The 18,848-nt window shown below is 49.3% G+C and overlaps 3 non-coding genes across 3 annotated transcripts; all 3 read left to right on the top strand.

The window, feature by feature from the left end:
* The first annotated feature begins 678 nt into the window (after nt 1-678).
* trnah-gug lies at nt 679-750 on the top strand. Its single transcript has one exon. It is a non-coding gene; the product is annotated as a tRNA-His (tRNA).
* A 5,725-nt stretch (nt 751-6,475) lies between these two features.
* On the top strand, nt 6,476-6,556 carry trnas-aga. The gene has a single exon. It is a non-coding gene; the product is annotated as a tRNA-Ser (tRNA).
* A 261-nt stretch (nt 6,557-6,817) lies between these two features.
* Nucleotides 6,818-6,899, top strand: trnas-uga. Its single transcript has one exon. It is a non-coding gene; the product is annotated as a tRNA-Ser (tRNA).
* Nucleotides 6,900-18,848: the final 11,949 nt, after the last annotated feature.

The raw sequence follows: 18,848 nt of genomic DNA, 5'->3' as shown, positions 1-18,848 counted from the left end.
CTGCAGCGCTTTGTTGATCACGAGTATCAGAGTTGGTGGTCTGAGCCGAGGTAGCTCAGTCGGTAGAGGCATCAGAGTTTTAATCCTGAGGTCCAGGGTTCAAGTGCCTGTTTGGGCGAAAGGCAGTCTTATCAATGGCGGCCTCCTGCTGCAGGGCCAGCATCTTCTAAACAATGCTCTCATCTTATTACTCAAGATTGTTCTTAAAGAAAGCGTGAAAAGAGCACACATTTTGAAAAGACTCAAAACTTACAAAATAGCTCTTTAAAGTGAGGATAGCCCACATCTCTCTTAAATGCCAATGAATAAGAACCAGTTAATTCAGCAAATGGGTTACTTCAAATTGGTTGTCTCTGAGCGAAGCATGCCCTAGCTAGGAGTTACATGGTGTAGTGTAGTGGTTAGCCCTCTGGACTCTGTTTTAGACCCTGTCTGAAGAATCTTTTGGCAGCAGTCAGTCAAAAACGCTTTCAGGGGTGCTTAGATTGGTTGCCGCCATGCCCCATCCACTTTTCAGCCTGCTTTGTCCTCAATGTGAAGCCTGATCTCCGTGAGTCGTGGCAGAGTGTTCGCCTGCATGCAGAAGAGAAAGGGCTGTGTTATTTTTTTTTCTTTCTCCTCCCTCTCTGCCCCGGACCAATGCTTCCAGCCCTTCTCACCACTGAGGCTCAGTGGCGTGCCGTGATCGTATAGTGGTTAGTACTCTGCGTTGTGGCCGCAGCAACCCCGGTTCGAATCCGGGTCACGGCAGGAGCTTTTGCCAGCAGGCAGCGATCTTCTCTCCCATGTTTTTGCCACCTCATCCGGTGCTGGTGCGAACCTTGCCAACTACGTATGGCGATTGCCCGCTGACTTTAGTATTTGGTGCGATAATTGTACCTTCCACGGTCTTTGCTCTCTCTTCCGCAATTCCGTTTTTGCAGGCTTCACCTCGGCGCTTTGTGGATATGTTATATTCTAACAAGTAACAAGCCGGCAGATTGAGTCGGAGCCTGGATAGCTCAGTCGGTAGTGCATCAGACTTTTAATCTGAGGGTCAGGGTTCAAGTCCTGTTCGGGCGTGAGGCAATCCTATTGATGGCGGCCTCCATATCCTAGCTCGGCACACCGAGTCAGCTCGTTGGGAAAGAGTGCTCATGAAGTCAACTGAGTGAGTCTCAGTTCTCCTAGTTAGTACCGCTGTTCCTCCTGCTGCAGGGCCAGCATCTTCTAAACATTGCTTTCATCTTATTCCTCAAGATTGTTCTTAAAAATTTTTTTAAGAAGAATGCACATTTTCAAAAGACTCACAGCTTTCCAAATAACTCTTTCAAGTGAGGATAGCCCCACACCTGTCTTAAATCCCAAATAATAAGAACCAGTTAATTAAGTAACTAGGTTAGTTCAAATTAGTCGTCACATTTTGGCATAGTAAGAACAGCAGCTACATGTAGTACATAGGGTTACATGTTTTAACCTGCTCAGTGTGATTTGATGTATTTTGAATTTTACCATGTTTCCATGTGGTCTTGGCCATTTTCTTCCTCTTACGCATTTGGGCGTGTGTACATGTGACTGATCACATGACAGGAAACAGGAAAAACAGTATAAAAGAGGCAGCATGGCAGAAGCAAACAGCCTTTCACTTTACAAATCTGCTGGCGATCACCATTTCTGGACTGTGGTGTTTTATTCGGACTTATCTTTGTAGATTCAAGCACTTGGAACATCACTTGGATTGCATTATACACGGCTGGAAGCGTGCGGTGCTATGAAACCCCCAGTGGGACCCCTCTCTACTCGGTGTTGCGGTAGTCGTGGCGAGTGGTTAAGGCGATGGACTAGAAATCCATTGGGGTCTCCCGCGCAGAGTTCGAATCCTGCCGACTACGCTTTTTGCGTTCCGCCCGCTGCATTGCATAAACAAGTCGCGGGACTTTTTGAATCCCTTGGACTGTACGCGCCGTCATCTTCAGTGGTCAGTACCCTGCGTTGTGGCGCCAGCAACCCCGCTTCCAATCCGGGTCTCGCCGTCTTTTGCCCTCAGACTCCCTGTTGCCACCTCACCCTTCAGCTGGACATTGTGTCTGAAGCTCGCTGGCGGTCTATTCTGCTTTCTTCCTGCAGTCAACGGACCTGGAGGGCAGCAGGTCGGTGTAGTCGTGTGGCCGAGAGGTTAAGGCTATGGACTTGAAATCCATTGGGGTCTCCCTGCGCGAGGTTCGAACCCTGCCGACTACGAGTTGCGACCAATTGCATCTTCCACGGTCTTTGCTCTCTCTTCCACAATTCCTGTTTTGCAGGCTGAACAGCGGCGCTTTGTTGATCCCAATGAGTATCAAGTTGGTGGTCTGAGCCAGGTAGCTCAGTTGGTAGAGCATCAGATTTTTTTAATCTGAGGTCCAGGGTTCAAGTGCCTGTTTGGGCGAAAGGCAGTCCTATGGATGGCGGCCTCCTGCTGCAGGGCCAGCATCTTCTAAACAATGCTCTCATCTTATTACTCAAGATTGTTCTTAAAGAAAGCGTGAAAAGACGCGCATTTTTGAAAAGACTCAAAACTTACAAAATAGCTCTTTAAAGTGAGGATGGCCCACATCTCTCTTAAATGCCAAAGAATAAGAACCAGTTAATTCAGCAAATGGGTTACTTCAAATTGGTTGTCTCTGAGCCCAAGCGGCCCTAGCTAGGGTTACATGGTGTAGTGGTTAGCCCTCTGGACTCTGTTTTAGACCCTGTCTGAAGAATCTTTTGGCAGCAGTCAGTCAAAAACGCTTTCAGGGGTGCTTAGATTGGTTGCCGTCATGCGCAGGCTGTCTCTGTAGGGAAGTGAGCTTAAAGAGCGGACCCAAGCTTGGAGAATGCGGGCATCGATCCACTACCTCTCGCATGCTAAGCGGCGCTCTACCATTTGAGCTAATTCCCTTGCTTGGCTACAGACATGTCCAAACATTGGCTTCGCAGAGGCGACGTCTATTTTAAGGGGCTTGAATCTGTGAATTAGCGCAAATGAAATTGGTGAATTAACCGAGATATTGTGCTTTAGTTTAAGGGTACTGAGGCTTACTACGAAGCTGTTTTTGCCACCCAGGATCGCTAGCAACCATCAAGTTTTTGGTCAACTGGGCGGCGGCGGCAAAAGTGCAGTCATGTGGGACTCCAGGCTCAGCACTGAAAAACCCCATCCACTTTTCAGCCTGCTTTGTCCTCAATGTGAAGCCTGATCTCCGTAGTCGTGGCAGAGTGTTCGCCTGCATGCAGAAGAGAAAGGGCTGTGTTATTTTTTTCTTTCTCCTCCCTCTGCCCCGGACCAATGCTTCCAGCCCTTCTCACCACTGAGGCTCAGTGGCGTGCCGTGATCGTATAGTGGTTAGTACTCTGCGTTGTGGCGCAGCAACCCGGTTCGAATCCGGGTCACGGCGAGCTTTTGCCAACAGGCAGCGATCTTCTCTCCATGTTTTTGCCACCTCATCCGGTGCTGAGTGCGAACCTTGCCAAGCTACGGATGGCGATTGCCCGCTGACTTTAGTATTTGGTGCGATAATTGTACCTTCCACGGTCTTTGCTCTCTCTTCTGCAATTCCGTTTTTGCAGGCTTCACCTCGGCGCTTTGTGGATCGTTATATACTAACAAGTAACAAGCGGCAGATTGGGCGGAGCCTGGATAGCTCAGTCGGTAGAGCATCAGACTTTTAATCTGAGGGTCCAGGGTTCAAGTCCCTGTTCAAAGGCGCGAGGCAATCCTATTGATGGCGGCCTCCATATCCCTAGCTCGGCACACCGAGTCAGCTCGTTGGGAAAGAGTGCTCATGAAGTCAACTGAGTGAGTCTCAGTTCTCCTAGTTAGTACCGCTGTTCCTCCTGCTGCAGGGCCAGCATCTTCTAAACATTGCTTTCATCTTATTCCTCAAGATTGTTCTTAAAAATTTTTTTAAGAAGAATGCACATTTTCAAAAGAAACAAGTCGCGGGACTTTTTGAATCCCTTGGACTGTAGCACGCCGTCATCTTCAGTGGTCAGTACCCTGCGTTGTGGCACAGCAACCCGCTTCCAATCCGGGTCTCGCCGTCTTTTGCCCTCAGACTCCCTATTTGCCACCTCACCCTTCAGCTGGACATTGTGCCTGAAGCTCGCTGTGATCTATTCTGCTTTCTTCCTGCAGTCAACGGACCTGGAGGGCAGCAGGTCGGTGTAGTCGTGGCCGAGAGGTTAAGGTGATGGACTTGAAATCCATTACAGGGTCTCCCGCGCAGAGTTCGAACCCTGCCGACTCACGAGTTGCGACCAATTGCATCTTCCACGGTCTTTGCTCTCTTTCCACAATTCCTGTTTTGCAGGCTGAACCATGGCGCTTTGTTGATCACAGTATCAAGTTGGTGGTCTGAGCCGGGTAGCTCAGTCGGTAGAGAGCATCAGACTTTTAATCTGAGGTCCAGGGTTCAAGTGCCTGTTTGGGCGAAAGGCAGTCCTATCGATGGCAGTCTCCTGCTGCAGGGCCAGCATCTTCTAAACAATGCTCTCATCTTATTACTCAAGATTGTTCTTAAAGAAAGCGTGAAAAGAACAGCATTTTTGAAAAGACTCAAAACTTACAAAATAGCTCTTTAAAGTGAGGATAGCCCCACATCTCTCTTAAATGCCAAAGAATAAGAACCAGTTAATTCAGCAAATGGGTTACTTCAAAATTGGTTGTCTCTGAGCCCAAACGGCCCTAGCTAGGGGTTACATGGTGTAGTGGTTAGCCCTCTGGACTCTGTTTTAGACCCTGTCTGAAGAATCTTTTGGCAGCAGTCAATCAAAAAGCGCTTTCAGGGGTGCTTAGATTGGTTGCCGTCATGCGCAGAGCTGTCTCTGTAGGAAGTGAGCTTAAAGAGCGGACCCAAGCTTGGAGAATGCCGGGCATCGATCCACTACCTCGCATGCTAAGCGGGCGCTCTACCATTTGAGCTAATTCCCTTGTAGCTACAGACATGTCCAAACATTGCCTTCGCAAGCGGCGTCTATTTTTGAGGGCTTGAATCTGTGAATTAGCGCCAAATGAAATTGGTGAATTAACCGAGATATTGTGCTTTAGTTTAAGGGGTACTGAGGCTTACTACCGAAGCTGTTTTGCCACCCAGGATCGCTAGCAACCATCAAGTTTTAGGTCAACTGGGCGAGAAGCGGCAAAAGTGCAGTCATGTAGGACTCCAGGCTCAGCACTGAAAAACCCCATCCACTTTTCAGCCTGCTTTGTCCTCAATGTGAAGCCTGATCTCCGTGAGTCGTGGCAGAGTGTTCGCCTGCATGCAGAAGAGAAAGGGCTGTGTTATTTTTTTCTTTCTCCTCCTCTCTGCCCCGGACCAATGCTTCCAGCCCTTCTCACCACTGAGGCTCAGTGGCGTGATGCGTGATCGTATAGTGGTTAGTACTCTGCGTTGTGGCGCAGCAACCCCGGTTCGAATCCGGGTCACGGCGAGCTTTTGCCAACAGGCAGCGATCTTCTCTCCCATGTATTTTTGCCACCTCATCCGGTGCTGGTGCGAACCTTGCCAACTACGGATGGCGATTGCCCCTTGACTTTAGTATTTGGTGCGATAATTGTACCTTCCACGGTCTTTGCTCTCTCTTCCGCAATTCCGTTTTTGCAGGCTTCACCTCGGCGCTTTTGTGGATCACGTTATATTCTAACAAGTAACAAGCCGGCAGATTGAGCCGGAGCCTGGATAGCTCAGTCGGTAGAGCATCAGACTTTTAATCTGAGGTCAGGGTTCAAGTCCCTGTTGGGCGCGAGGCAATCCTATTGATGGCGGCCTCCATATCCCTAGCTCGGCACACCGAGTCAGCTCGTTGGGAAAGAGTGCTCATGAAGTCAACTGGGTGAGTCTCAGTTCTCCTAGTTGGTACCGCTGTTCCTCCTGCTGCAGGGCCAGCATCTTCTAAACATTGCTTTCATCTTATTCCTCAAGATTGTTCTTAAAAAATTTTTAAGAAGAATGCACATTTTCAAAAGACTCACAGCTTTCCAAATAACTCTTTCAAGTGAGGATAGCCCCACACCTGTCTTAAATCCCAAATAATAAGAACCAGTTAATTAAGTAACTGGGTTAGTTCAAATTAGTCGTCACATTTTGGCATAGTAAGAACAGCAGCTACATGTAGTACATAGGGTTACATGTTTTAACCTGCTCAGTGTGATTTGATGTATTTTTGAATTTTACCATGTTTCCATGTGGTCTTGGCCATTTTCTTCCTCTTACGCATTTGGGCGTGTGTACATGTGACTGATCACATGACAGGAAACAGGAAAAAACAGTATAAAAGAGGCAGCATGGCAAGCAAACAGCCTTTCACTTTACAAATCTGCTGGCGATCACCATTTCTGGACTGTGGTGTTTTATTCGGACTTATCTTTGTAGATTCAAGCACTTGGAACATCACTTGGATTGCATTATACACGGCTGGAAGCGTGCGGTGCTATGGAAACCCCCAGTGGGACCCCTCTCTACTCGGTGTTGCAGTAGTCGTGGCGAGTGGTTAAGGCGATGGACTAGAAATCCATTGGGGTCTCCCGGCGCAGGTTCGAATCCTGCCGACTACGCTTTGCGTTCCGCCCGCTGCATTGCATAAACAAGTCGCGGGACTTTTTGAATCCCTTGGACTGTAACGCGCCGTCATCTTCAGTGGTCAGTACCCTGCGTTGTGGCGCAGCAACCCCGCTTCCAATCCGGGTCTCGCCGTCTTTTGCCCTCAGACTCCTGTTGCCACCTCACCCTTCAGCTGGACATTGTGTCTGAAGCTCGCTGGCGGTCTATTCTGCTTTCTTCCTGCAGTCAACGGACCTGGAGGGCAGCAGGTCGGTGTAGTCGTGGCCGAGAGGTTAAGGCGATGGACTTGAAATCCATTAGGGTCTCCCTGCGCGGGTTCGAACCCTGCCGACTACGAGTTGCGACCAATTGCATCTTCCACGGTCTTTGCTCTCTCTTCCACAATTCCTGTTTGCAGGCTGAACATGCGGCGCTTTGTTGATACGAGTATCAAGTTGGTGGTCTGAGCCGGTTAGCTCAGTCGGTAGAGCATCAGATTTTTAATCTGAGGGTCCAGGGTTCAAGTGCCTGTTTGGGCGAAAGGCAGTCCTATGGATGGCGGCCTCCTGCTGCAGGGCCAGCATCTTCTAAACAATGCTCTCATCTTATTACTCAAGATTGTTCTTAAAGAAAGCGTGAAAAAAACGCGCATTTTTGAAAAGACTCAAAACTTACAAAATAGCTCTTTAAAGTGAGGATAGCCCCACATCTCTCTTAAATGCCAAAGAATAAGAACCAGTTAATTCAGCAAATGGGTTACTTCAAATTGGTTGTCTCTGAGCCCAAACGGCCCTAGCTAGGGTTACATGGTGTAGTGGTTAGCCCTCTGGACTCTGTTTTAGACCCTGTCTGAAGAATCTTTTGGCAGCAGTCAGTCAAAAAACGCTTTCAGGGGTGCTTAGATTGGTTGCCGTCATGCGCAGGCTGTCTCTGTAGGGAAGTGAGCTTAAAAAGAGCGGACCCAAGCTTGGAGAATCACGGGCATCAATCCCACTACCTCTCGCATGCTAAGCGGCGCTCTACCATTTGAGCTAATTCCCTTGTTGGCTACAGACATGTCCAAACATTGGCTTCGCAAGAGGCAGCGTCTATTTTTAAGGGGCTTGAATCTGCAGAATTGGCGCCAAATGAAATTGGTGAATTAACCGAGATATTGTGCTTTAGTTTAAGGGTACTGGGGCTTACTACGAAGCTGTTTTGCCACCCAGGATCGCTAGCAACCATCAAGTTTTTCGGTCAACTGGGCGAGAAGCGGCAAAAGTGCAGTCATGTGGGACTCCAGGCTCAGCACTGAAAAACCCCATCCACTTTTCAGCCTGCTTTGTCCTCAATGTGAAGCCTGATCTCCGTAGTCGTGGCAGAGTGTTCGCCTGCATGCAGAAGAGAAAGGGCTGTGTTATTTTTTTCTTTCTCCTCCCTCTCTGCCCCGGACCAATGCTTCAGCCCTTCTCACCACTGAGGCTCAGTGGCGTGCCGTGATCGTATAGTGGTTAGTACTCTGCGTTGTGGCGCAGCAAGCCCGGTTCGAATCCGGGTCACGGCGAGCTTTTGCCAACAGGCAGCGATCTTCTCTCCCATGTTTTTGCCACCTCATCCGGTGCTGGTGCGAACCTTGCCAGCTCACGGATGGCGATTGCCCTTTGACTTTAGTATTTGGTGCCCGATAATTGTACCTTCCACGGTCTTTGCTCTCTCTTCTGCAATTCCGTTTTTGCAGGCTTCACCTCGGCGCTTTGTGGATCGTTATATACTAACAAGTAACAAGCCGGCAGATTGGGCGGAGCCTGGATAGCTCAGTCGGTAGAGCATCAGACTTTTAATCTGAGGGTCCAGGGTTCAAGTCCTGTTCGGGCGCGAGGCAATCCTATTGATGGCGGCCTCCATATCCCTAGCTCGGCACACCCGAGTCAGCTCGTTGGGAAAGAGTGCTCATGAAGTCAACTGAGTGAGTCTCAGTTCTCCTAGTTAGTACCGCTGTTCCTCCTGCTGCAGGGCCAGCATCTTCTAAACATTGCTTTCATCTTATTCCTCAAGATTGTTCTTAAAAATTTTTTTAAGAAGAATGCACATTTTCAAAAGAAACAAGTCGCGCGGGACTTTTTGAATCCCTTGGACTGTATGCGCCGTCATCTTCAGTGGTCAGTACCCTGCGTTGTGGCCGCAGCAACCCGCTTCAATCCGGGTCTCGCCGTCTTTTGCCCTCAGACTCCTATTTGCCACCTCACCCTTCAGCTGGACATTGTGCCTGAAGCTCGCTGGCGGTCTATTCTGCTTTCTTCCTGCAGTCAAGCGGACCTGGAGGGCAGCAGGTCGGTGTAGTCGTGGCCGAGAGGTTAAAGCGATGGACTTGAAATCCATTGGTGTCTCCCGCGCAGGTTCGAACCCTGCCGACTACGAGTTGCGACCAACTGCATCTTCCACGGTCTTTGCTCTCTTTCCACAATTCCTGTTTTGCAGGCTGAACATGGCGCTTTGTTGATCCTGAGTATCAAGTTGGTGGTCTGAGCCGGGTAGCTCAGTCGGTAGAGCATCAGACTTTTAATCTGAGGGTCCAGGGTTCAAGTGCCTGTTTGGGCGAAAGGCAGTCCTATCGATGGCAGTCTCCTGCTGCAGGGCCAGCATCTTCTAAACAATGCTCTCATCTTATTACTCAAGATTGTTCTTAAAGAAAGCGTGAAAAGAAGCGCGCATTTTGAAAAGACTCAAAACTTACAAAATAGCTCTTTAAAGTGAGGATAGCCCCACATCTCTCTTAAATGCCAAAGAATAAGAACCAGTTAATTCAGCAAATGGATTACTTCAAATTGGTTGTCTCTGAGCCCAAACGGCCCTAGCTAGGGTTACATGGTGTAGTGGTTAGCCCTCTGGACTCTGTTTTAGACCCTGTCTGAAGAATCTTTTGGCAGCAGTCAGTCAAAAAACGCTTTCAGGGGGTGCTTAGATTGGTTGCCGTCATGCGAGGCTGTCTCTGTAGGGAAGTGAGCTTAAAGAGCGGACCCAAGCTTGGAGAATGCGGGCATCGATACCACTACCTCTCGCATGCTAGCGGCGCTCTACCATTTGAGCTAATTCCCCTTGCTTGGCTACAAACATGTCCAAACATTGCCTTCGCAGAAGCGGCGTCTATTTTTAAGGGGCTTGAATCTGTGAATTAGCGCAAATGAAATTGGTGAATTAACCGAGATATTGTGCTTTAGTTTAAGGGGTACTGAGGCTTACTACGAAGCTGTTTTGCCACCCAGGATCGCTAGCAACCATCAAGTTTTTGGTCAACTGGGCGAGAAGCGGCAAAAGTGCAGTCATGTGGGACTCCAGGCTCAGCACTGAAAAACCCCATCCACTTTTCAGCCTGCTTTGTCCTCAATGTGAAGCCTGATCTCCGTGAGGTCGTGGCAGAGTGTTCGCCTGCATGCAGAGAGAAAGGGCTGTGTTATTTTTTTCTTTCTCCTCCCTCTCTGCCCGGACCAATGCTTCCAGCCCTTCTCACCACTGAGGCTCAGTGGCGTGCCGTGATCGTATAGTGGTTAGTACTCTGCGTTGTGGCGCAGCAACCCGGTCGAATCCGGGTCACGGCAGGCTTTTGCCAACAGGCAGCGATCTTCTCTCCCATGTTTTTGCCACCTCATCCGGTGCTGGTGCGAACCTTGCCAACTACGGATGGCGATTGCCCTTTGACTTTAGTATTTGGTGCGATAATTGTACCTTCCACGGTCTTTGCTCTCTCTTCCGCAATTCCGTTTTTGCAGGCTTCACCTCGGCGCTTTGTGGATCGTTATATACTAACAAGTAACAAGCCGGCAGATTGGGCGGAGCCTGGATAGCTCAGTCGGTAGAGCATCAGACTTTTAATCTGAGGTCCAGGGTTCAAGTCCTGTTGGGCGCGAGGCAATCCTATTGATGGCGGCCTCCATATCCCTAGCTCGGCACACCCGAGTCAGCTCGTTGGGAAAGAGTGCTCATGAAGTCAACTGAGTGAGTCTCAGTTCTCCTAGTTGGTACCGCTGTTCCTCCTGCTGCAGGGCCAGCATCTTCTAAACATTGCTTTCATCTTATTCCTCAAGATTGTTCTTAAAAATTTTTTTAAGAAGAATGCACATTTTCAAAAAGAAACAAGTCGCGGGACTTTTTGAATCCCTTGGACTGCCCCACGCCGTCATCTTCAGTGGTCAGTACCCTGCCAGGCGCAGCAACCCCGCTTCAATCCGGGTCTCGCCGTCTTTTGCCCTCAGACTCCTATTTGCCACCTCACCCTTCAGCTGGACATTGTGCCTGAAGCTCGTTGGTGGTCTATTCTGCTTTCTTCCTGCAGTCAGCGGACCTGGAGGAGCAGCAGGTCGGTGTAGTCGTGGCCGAGAGGTTATGGCGATGGACTTGAAATCCATTGGTGTCTCCCAGCGAAAGGTTCGAACCCTGCCGACTACGAGTTGCGACCAATTGCATCTTCCACAGTCTTTCCTCTCTTTCCACAATTCCTGTTTTGCATTTCTGAACAATGGCGCTTTGTTCGGAGTATCAAGTTGGTGGTCTGAGCCGGGTAGCTCAGTCGGTAGAGCATCAGACTTTTAATCTGAGGTCAGGGTTCAAGTGCCTGTTTGGGCGAAAGGCAGTCCTATCGATGGCAGTCTCCTGCTGCAGGGCCAGCATCTTCTAAACAATGCTCTCATCTTATTACTCAAGATTGTTCTTAAAGAAAGCGTGAAAAGAACGCGCATTTTGAAAAGACTCAAAACTTACAAAATAGCTCTTTAAAGTGAGGATAGCCCCACTCTCTTAAATGCCAAAGAATAAGAACCAGTTAATTCAGCAAATGGGTTACTTCAAATTGGTTGTCTCTGAGCCCAAACGGCCTAGCTAGGGTTACATGGTGTAGTGGTTAGCCCTCTGGACTCTGTTTTAGACCTGTCTGAAGAATCTTTTGGCAGCAGTCAGTCAAAAAACGCTTTCAGGGGTGCTTAGATTGGTTGCCGTCATGCGCAGGCTGTCTCTGTAGGGAAGTGAGCTTAAAAGAGCGGACCCAAGCTTGGAGAATGCTGGGCATCGATACCACTACCTCTCGCATGCTAAGCGGCGCTCTACCATTTGAGCTAATTCCCTGCTTGGCTACAAACATGTCCAAACATTGCCTTCGCAGGCGGCGTCCTATTTTTAAGGGGCTTGAATCTGTGAATTAGCGCAAATGAAAGTTGGTGAATTAACCGAGATATTGTGCTTTAGTTTAAGGGTACTGGGGCTTACTACGAAGCTGTTTTGCAACCCAGGAATCGCTAGCAACCATCAAGTTTTTGCCGGTCAACTGGGCGAGAAGCGGCAAAAGTGCAGTCATGTGGGACTCCAGGCTCAGCACTGAAAAACCCCATCCACTTTTCAGCCTGCTTTGTCCTCAATGTGAAGCCTGATCTCCGTAGTCGTGGCAGAGTGTTCGCCTGCATAAAGAAGAAAGGGCTGTGTTATTTTTTTCTTTCTCCTCCCTCTCTGCCCGGACCAATGCTTCCAGCCCTTCTCACCACTGAGGCTCAGTGGCGTGCCGTGATCGTATAGTGGTTAGTACTCTGCGTTGTGGCGCAGCAGCCCTGTTCGAATCGGGTCACGGCGAGCTTTTGCCAACAGGCAGCGATCTTCTCTCCCATGTTTTTGCCACCTCATCCGGTGCTGGTGCGAACCTTGCCAACTACGGATGGCGATTGCCCGCTGACTTTAGTATTTGGTGCGATAATTGTACCTTCCACGGTCTTTGCTCTCTCTTCCGCAATTCCGTTTTGCAGGCTTCACCTCGGCGCTTTGTGGATACGTTATATACTAACAAGTAACAAGCCGGCAGATTGAGCGGGCCTGGATAGCTCAGTCGGTAGAGCATCAGACTTTTAATCTGAGAGGTCAGGGTTCAAGTCCCTGTTGCGCGAGGCAATCCTATTGATGGCGGCCTCCATATCCCTAGCTCGGCACACCCGAGTCAGCTCGTTGGGAAAGAGTGCTCATGAAGTCAACTGAGTGAGTCTCAGTTCTCCTAGTTAGTACCGCTGTTCCTCCTGCTGCAGGGCCAGCATCTTCTAAACATTGCTTTCATCTTATTCCTCAAGATTGTTCTTAAAAAATTTTTTTAAGAAGAATGCACATTTTCAAAAGAAACAAGTCGCGGGACTTTTTGAATCCCTTGGACTGTAGCACGCCGTCATCTTCAGTGGTCAGTAGCCCCTGCGTTGTGGCGCAGCAACCCGCTTCAATCCGGGTCTCGCCGTTTTTTTGCCCTCAGACTCCTATTTGCCACCTCACCCTTCAGCTGGACATTGTGCCTGAAGCTCGTTGGTGGTCTATTCTGCTTTCTTCCTGCAGTCAACGGACCTGGAGGGCGGGCAGGTCGGTGTTGTCGTGGCGAGAGGTTATGGCGATGGACTTGAAATCCATCCGGTGCTGGTCTCCCCGCGCAGGTTCGAACCCTGCCGACTTTACGATTTGGTGCGACCAATTGCATCTTCCACGGTCTTTCCTCTCTTTCCACAATTCCTGTTTTGCAGGTTGAACAATGGCGCTTTGTTGACTAACGAGTATCAAGTTGGTGGTCTGAGCCTGGTAGCTCAGTCGGTAGAGCATCAGACTTTTAATCTGAGGTCAGGGTTCAAGTCCTGTTCGGGGCGCGAGGCAATCCTATTGATGGCGGCCTCCATATCCCTAGCTCGGCACACCGAGTCAGCTCGTTGGGAAAGAGTGCTCATGAAGTCAACTGAGTGAGTCTCAGTTCTCCTAGTTAGTACCGCTGTTCCTCCTGCTGCAGGGCCAGCATCTTCTAAACATTGCTTTCATCTTATTCCTCAAGATTGTTCTTAAAAAAATTTTTTTAAGAAGAATGCACATTTTCAAAAGACTCACAGCTTTCCAAATAACTCTTTCAAGTGAGGATAGCCCCACACCTGTCTTAAATCCCAAATAATAAGAACCAGTTAATTAAGTAACTGGGTTAGTTCAAATTAGTCGTCACATTTTGGCATAGTAAGAACAGCAGCTACATGTAGTACATAGGGTTACATGTTTTAACCTGCTCAGTGTGATTTGATGTATTTTGAATTTTACCAGGTTTCCATGTGGTCTTGGCCATTTTCTTCCTCTTACGCATTTGGGCGTGTGTACATGTGACTGATCACATGACAGGAAACAGGAAAAAACAGTATAAAAAGAGGCAGCATGGCAAGCAAACAGCCTTTCACTTTACAAATCTGCTGGCGATCACCATTTCTGGACTGTGGTGTTTTATTCGGACTTATCTTTGTAGATTCAAGCACTTGGAACATCACTTGGATTGCATTATACGGCTGGAAGCGTGCGGTGCTATGAAACCCCCAGTGGGACCCCTCTCTACTCGGTGTTGCAGTAGTCGTGGCGAGTGGTTAAGGCGATGGACTAGAAATCCATTGGGGTCTCCCGCGCAAGTTCGAATCCTGCCGACTACGCTTTTGCGTTCCGCCCGCTGCATTGCATAAACAAGTCGCGGGACTTTTTGAATCCCTTGGACTGTAGCGCGCCGTCATCTTCAGTGGTCAGTACCCTGCGTTGTGGCGCAGCAACCCCGCTTCAATCCGGGTCTCGCCGTCTTTTGCCCTCAGACTCCTATTTGCCACCTCACCCTTCAGCTGGACATTGTGTCTGAAGCTCGCTGGCGGTCTATTCTGCTTTCTTCCTGCAGTCAGCGGACCTGGAGGGCAGCAGGTCGGTGTAGTCGTGGCGAGAGGTTAAGGCGATGGACTTGAAATCCATTAGGGTCTCCCAGCGCGAGTTCGAACCCTGCCGACTACGAGTTGCGACCAATTGCATCTTCCACGGTCTTTGCTCTCTCTTCCACAATTCCTGTTTTGCAGGCTGCTGTGGCGCTTTGTTGATCTGAGTATCAAGTTGGTGGTCTGAGCCGGGTAGCTCAGTCGGTAGAGCATCAGACTTTTAATCTGAGGTCCAGGGTTCAAGTGCCTGTTTGGGCGAAAGGCAGTCCTATGGATGGCGGCCTCCTGCTGCAGGGCCAGCATCTTCTAAACAATGCTCTCATCTTATTACTCAAGATTGTTCTTAAAGAAGCGTGAAAAAAACGCGCATTTTGAAAAGACTCAAAACTTACAAAATAGCTCTTTAAAGTGAGGATAGCCCCACATCTCTCTTAAATGCCAAAGAATAAGAACCAGTTAATTCAGCAAATGGGTTACTTCAAATTGGTTGTCTCTGAGCCCAAACGGCCCTAGCTAGGGTTACATGGTGTAGTGGTTAGCCCTCTGGACTCTGTTTTAGACCCTGTCTGAAGAATCTTTTGGCAGCAGTCAGTCAAAAAACGCTTTCAGGGGTGCTTAGATTGGTTGCCGTCATGCGCAGGCTGTCTCTGTAGGGAAGTGAGCTTAAAAGCGGACCCAAGCTTGGAGAATGCGGGCATCGATCCACTACCTCTCGCATGCTAAGCGGCGCTCTACCATTTGAGCTAATTCCCCTTGCTTGGCTACAGACATGTCCAAACATTGCCTTCATGGCAAGCGGCGTCTATTTTTAAGGGGCTTGAATCTGTGAATTGAAGCAAATGAAGTTGGTGAATTAACCGAGATATTGTGCTTTAGTTTAAGGGTACTGGGGCTTACTACGAAGCTGTTTTGCCACCCAGGATCGCTAGCAACCATCAAGTTTTAGGTCAACTGGGCGAGAAGCGGCAAAAGTGCAGTCATGTGGGACTCCAGGCTCAGCACTGAAAAACCCCATCCACTTTTCAGCCTGCTTTGTCCTCAATGTGAAGCCTGATCTCCGTGAGTCGTGGCAGAGTGTTCGCCTGCATGCAGAAGAGAAAGGGCTGTGTTATTTTTTCTTTCTCCTCCCTCTCTGCCCCGGACCAATGCTTCCAGCCCTTCTCACCACTGAGGCTCAGTGGCGTGCCGTGATCGTATAGTGGTTAGTACTCTGCGTTGTGGCGCAGCAACCCGGTTCGAATCCGGGTCACGGCAGGCTTTTGCCAACAGGCAGCGATCTTCTCCCATGTTTTTGCCACCTCATCCGGTGCTGGTGCGAACCTTGCCAACTACGGATGGCGATTGCCCGCTGACTTTAGTATTTGGTGCGATAATTGTACCTTCCACGGTCTTTGCTCTCTCTTCCGCAATTCCGTTTTTGCAGGCTTCACCTCGGCGCTTTGTGGATCGTTATATACTAACAAGTAACAAGCCGGCAGATTGAGCGGAGCCTGGATAGCTCAGTCGGTAGAGCATCAGACTTTTAATCTGAGGTCAGGGTTCAAGTCCTGTTAGGCGCGAGGCAATCCTATTGATGGCGGCCTCCATATCCCTAGCTCGGCACACCGAGTCAGCTCGTTGGGAAAGAGTGCTCATGAAGTCAACTGAGTGAGTCTCAGTTCTCCTAGTTAGTACCGCTGTTCCTCCTGCTGCAGGGCCAGCATCTTCTAAACATTGCTTTCATCTTATTCCTCAAGATTGTTCTTAAAAAATTTTTTAAGAAGAATGCACATTTTCAAAAGACTCACAGCTTTCCAAATAACTCTTTCAAGTGAGGATAGCCCCACACCTGTCTTAAATCCCAAATAATAAGAACCAGTTAATTAAGTAACTGGGTTAGTTCAAATTAGTCGTCACATTTTGGCATAGTAAGAACAGCAGCTACATGTAGTACATAGGGTTACATGTTTTAACCTGCTCAGTGTGATTTGATGTATTTTGAATTTTACCAGGTTTCCATGTGGTCTTGGCCATTTTCTTCCTCTTACGCATTTGGGCGTGTGTACATGTGACTGATCACATGACAGGAAACAGGAAAAAACGGTATAAAAGAGGCAGCATGGCAAGCAAACAGCCTTTCACTTTACAAATCTGCTGGCGATCACCATTTCTGGACTGTGGTGTTTTATTCGGACTTATCTTTGTAGATTCAAGCACTTGGAACATCACTTGGATTGCATTATACGGCTGGAAGCGTGCGGTGCTATGAAACCCCCAGTGGGACCCCTCTCTACTCGGTGTTGCAGTAGTCGTGGCGAGTGGTTAAGGCGATGGACTAGAAATCCATTGGGGTCTCCCGCGCGGGTTCGAATCCTGCCGACTACGCTTTTGCGTTCCGCCCGCTGCATTGCATAAACAAGTCGCGGGACTTTTTGAATCCCTTGGACTGTACGCGCCGTCATCTTCAGTGGTCAGTACCCTGCGTTGTGGCGCAGCAACCCCGCTTCAATCCGGGTCTCGCCGTCTTTTGCCCTCAGACTCCTGTTGCCACCTCACCCTTCAGCTGGACATTGTGTCTGAAGCTCGCTGGCGGTCTATTCTGCTTTCTTCCTGCAGTCAGCGGACCTGGAGGGCAGCAGGTCGGTGTAGTCGTGGCGAGAGGTTAAGGCGATGGACTTGAAATCCATTGGGGTCTCCCCGCGCAGGTTCGAACCCTGCCGACTACGAGTTGCGACCAATTGCATCTTCCACGGTCTTTGCTCTCTCTTCCACAATTCCTGTTTTGCAGGCTGCTGTGGCGCTTTGTTGATCTGAGTATCAAGTTGGTGGTCTGAGCCGGGTAGCTCAGTCGGTAGAGCATCAGACTTTTAATCTGAGGTCCAGGGTTCAAGTGCCTGTTTGGGCGAAAGGCAGTCCTATCGATGGCGGCCTCCTGCTGCAGGGCCAGCATCTTCTAAACAATGCTCTCATCTTATTACTCAAGATTGTTCTTAAAGAAAGCGTGAAAAAAGCGCATTTTGAAAAGACTCAAAACTTACAAAATAGCTCTTTAAAGTGAGGATAGCCCACATCTCTCTTAAATGCCAAAGAATAAGAACCAGTTAATTCAGCAAATGGGTTACTTCAAATTGGTTGTCTCTGAGCCCAAGCGGCCCTAGCTAGGGTTACATGGTGTAGTGGTTAGCCCTCTGGACTCTGTTTTAGACCCTGTCTGAAGAATCTTTTGGCAGCAGTCAGTCAAAAAACGCTTTCAGGGGTGCTTAGATTGGTTGCCGTCATGCGCAGGCTGTCTCTGTAAGGAAGTGAGCTTAAAAGAGCGGACCCAAGCTTGGAGAATGCGGGCATCGATCCACTACCTCTCGCATGCTAAGCGGCGCTCTACCATTTGAGCTAATTCCCCTTGCTTGGCTACAGACATGTCCAAACATTGCCTTCGCAAGCGGCGTCTATTTTTAAGGGCTTGAATCTGTGAATTGAAGCAAATGAAGTTGGTGAATTAACCGAGATATTGTGCTTTAGTTTAAGGGTACTGAGGCTTACTACGAAGCTGTTTTGCCACCCAGGATCGCTAGCAACCATCAAGTTTTCGGTCAACTGGGCGAGGCGGCAAAAGTGCAGTCATGTGGGACTCCAGGCTCAGCACTGAAAAACCCCATCCACTTTTCAGCCTGCTTTGTCCTCAATGTGAAGCCTGATCTCCGTAGTCGTGGCAGAGTGTTCGCCTGCATGCAGAAGAGAAAGGGCTGTGTTATTTTTTTCTTTCTCCTCCCTCTCTGCCCCGGACCAATGCTTCCAGCCCTTCTCACCACTGAGGCTCAGTGGCGTGCGTGATCGTATAGTGGTTAGTACTCTGCGTTGTGGCGCAGCACCCGGTTCGAATCCGGGTCACGGCAGGCTTTTGCCAACAGGCAGCGATCTTCTCTCCCATGTTTTTGCCACCTCATCCGGTGCTGGTGCGAACCTTGCCAACTACGGATGGCGATTGCCCTTTGACTTTAGTATTTGGTGCGATAATTGTACCTTCCACGGTCTTTGCTCTCTCTTCCGCAATTCCGTTTTTGCAGGCTTCACCTCGGCGCTTTGTGGATCGTTATATACTAACAAGTAACAAGCCGGCAGATTGGGCGGAGCCTGGATAGCTCAGTCGGTAGAGCATCAGACTTTTAATCTGAGGTCAGGGTTCAAGTCCTGTTGGGCGCGAGGCAATCCTATTGATGGCGGCCTCCATATCCCTAGCTCGGCACACCGAGTCACCCTCAGACTCCTAGTTGCCACCTCACCAGCATTCAGCTGGACATTGTGCCTGAAGCTCGTTGGACTGTACACGCCGTCATCTTCAGTGGTCAGTACCCTGCGTTGTAACCACAACAACCCGCTTCCAATCGGGTCTCGCCCGTCTTTTGCCCTCAGAGTCTATTCGTTGCTTTCTTCCTGCAGTCAACGGACCTGGAGGGCAGCAGGTCGGTGTAGTCGTGGCCGAGAGGTCAGGCGATGGACTTGAAATCCCTAGAGTTCGAACCCTAACCGACTACGAGTTGCGGCCAATTGCATCTTCCACGGTCTTTGCAATTCCTGTTTTGCAGGTTGAACAACAGCGCTTTGTTGATCACGAGTATCAAGT

The sequence above is a fragment of the Puntigrus tetrazona genome, chromosome 4 (assembly GCF_018831695.1).
Source record: "Puntigrus tetrazona isolate hp1 chromosome 4, ASM1883169v1, whole genome shotgun sequence".
Classification (NCBI taxonomy): Eukaryota; Metazoa; Chordata; class Actinopteri; order Cypriniformes; family Cyprinidae; genus Puntigrus; species Puntigrus tetrazona.
The sequence above is the reverse complement of the archived record's forward strand: the minus strand, read 5'-3'. Positions and strand labels throughout refer to the sequence as shown.